The sequence below is a fragment of the Babylonia areolata genome, chromosome 28, assembly GCF_041734735.1.
Source record: "Babylonia areolata isolate BAREFJ2019XMU chromosome 28, ASM4173473v1, whole genome shotgun sequence".
Lineage (NCBI taxonomy): Eukaryota > Metazoa > Mollusca > Gastropoda > Neogastropoda > Buccinidae > Babylonia > Babylonia areolata.
In genome coordinates this window covers 18,371,285-18,373,784 of record NC_134903.1, presented here as the reverse complement: position 1 = coordinate 18,373,784, position 2,500 = coordinate 18,371,285, and the positions used below count along the sequence as shown (strand labels likewise).

The 2,500-nt window shown below is 42.9% G+C and overlaps 1 long non-coding RNA gene across 1 annotated transcript in view; it reads right to left on the bottom strand.

The window, feature by feature from the left end:
- The window catches only part of LOC143302097 (uncharacterized), a 10,142-nt gene extending 8,560 nt beyond the window's left edge, over window positions 1-1,582 (bottom strand). Inside the window, exon 1 of the long non-coding RNA XR_013057878.1 lies at window positions 1,466-1,582. This is a non-coding gene — a long non-coding RNA (uncharacterized LOC143302097). The remainder of the gene's footprint in view (window positions 1-1,465) is intronic.
- Window positions 1,583-2,500: the final 918 nt, after the last annotated feature.

Here is a 2,500-nt window from a genome sequence, read left to right as displayed (position 1 = left end):
TTGTTTTCTTCTCTTCGGCATTCTTTCTGTCTAAACTATGAAATATATAATATGTGGCAAAATATCAAAACAAACTTCATAATATTCAGTTCAGTATAGACAAGGTATAAGTGTACGTAATGATAAATCAAACACATATACACGGATTCACCCCTGGCCTGTATTTCGAATAATATATTAATTTTATCGTTGTTGATATGAGGAGAAAACAGCAACAACAATTAAGGCAACAAAAACAGCTTCTGTTAAAAAAAAAAGAAAAAAAAAAGGCAAGGCCTTCAAGACTCACTTGTGATACACTTTTTAAAAAATCCAAGCTTTTTATGTAGTGAGTATAATGCATTTACTGTTATATTTATATTTTTTGTATTCTCTAAACTTGGCACTTTGATCTGATATTCGACCCAACCAAAGATCTATCATTATTATCATTTTTTGTTCAAACAGGAACTTCTTTTGCTGAGCGTGGAAGTCTTATTTATTGCAAACGTTTTGGTGTAGGCAGTAAAACAAGGGAAATTACTCTGCTTGGAACTTAGTTTGCTTTAAACTGATCTTTCTCATCTTAAACATTACATTTTGAAATTATACTCAATACATAAAAAGCTTGCATTTAAAAAAAAAGTGCATCACAAGTGAGTCTTGAAGGCCTTGCCTCTCTTGTTTCAAAATGTAACTCCACTAGCATTACATAGTAATTTCCCTTTTTTTCTATCTGCACCAAAACGTTTGCAAAATAAATAAAGCTTCCATGCTTAGCAAAAGAAGTTCCTGTTTGAGCCAAAAATGATAATAATGACTGCTCTATCTGTTGGGTCAGAATATCAGATCAAAGTGCCAAGTTTAGAGAATGCAAAAAATATAAATATAACAGTAAATGCAGTTTGCATATAATTAGGCTTCATTTTTTTAATTTTTTTGTGCCCATCCCAGAAGCGCAATATTGTTTTAAACAAGATGACTGGACAGAACTGAATTTTTCCTATTTTTATGCCAAATTTGGTGTCAACTGACAAAGTAGTTGCAGAGAAAATGTCAATGTTAAAGTTTACCACGGACACACACACACACACACACACACACACACACACACACACACACACACACACAGACAACCGAACACCGGGTTAAAACATAGACTCACTTTGTTTACACAAGTGAGTCAAAAAGGAAAGTCACCCTCATCCTTTCCCAAGAAAAGCTAACTACAATACAAACATGACAAAAACATGTACACTTAATTCAGAGAGAGGCTGTACATGTTTAGTATTAAAGAGTTTACGTGAAAATTACAATGACACAATTAAAGAAGAATATTTTACATAATGGGTGCAACAGTGAACAGATAGCGCGCGCGTGCGCGCACACTGACACACACACACACACACACACACACACACACCGCTTATTCATTTTACTTTGAAATGGTACTACTGCTACTACTACTGCTACTACTACTACTTACACTTTTGAAGAAGAAAAGCTTACATCAAAACAGAGCAACACACCTGGTCAATCTACACACACATGCGAAAACAGAAACGTGTACCAGTACATCCCAACACACACTGACAAAGTAAACGTTTCTTGTCCCCCCCCGCCCCCCCCCCCGGCCCCCCTTCCCTCCCACCCCCCACCCTGCCCCCTCTCTCTCCCACTGTCTCTCTGTCTCTCTTTGTCATTCTGTCACCCCCTCCCCCCACCCCTCCCCATCCCACAAATCCCACCCCCCCACCCCCCCTCCCGCAAGACAAAAGCGTAGACTGTATGCAATCAGCGAGGAGAACTTGACAGAGAGAGAGAGAGAGAGAGAGAGAGAGAGAGAGAGAGAGAGAGAGACAGGCAGGAGAGATTGATACACTTCCGTCCAGGCTTGGCACTAACACGGACAGTCCACAGCCGTGATGACAAGTTGCAACCTGGGATGCACTGGATGGACTGCCTTTGGTAGTTGCAGCCAATGGGAATTGACTCCGATGGTTTGCTGCGGATGTCAGCGGTCGTACGACCTGGGCAAAGACAGATGACTGTCCCGCTTATTACAAAGTTAGAATGATAGATTGTGACGTCTACTTCACGTTGCCGTGTGTGTCAGCGTTGTGTTGTGCGAGTATGTGTGTCCGTGCGTGCGCATGTATGCGCGCAATGTGTGAAACTGTTGTATTTGACGGTGGAGATGGGGGGAAGGGAGAGTAAGACGGTGGAGATGGGGGGGAAGGGAGAGTAAGACGGTGGAGATGGGGGGGAAAGGGAGAGTAAGACGGTGGAGATGGGGGGAAAGGGAGAGTTGGGGGAGATGGGGGGGAAAGGGAGAGTAAGACGGTGGAGATGGGGGGAACGGGAGAGTTGGGGGAGATGGGGGGAAAGGGAGAGTAAGACGGTGGAGATGGGGGGAAAGGGAGAGTAAGACGGTGGAGATGGGGGGGGAAGGGAGAGTAAGACGGTGGAGATGGGGGGAAAAGGGAGAGTAAGACGGTGGAGATGGGGGGAAAGGGAGAGT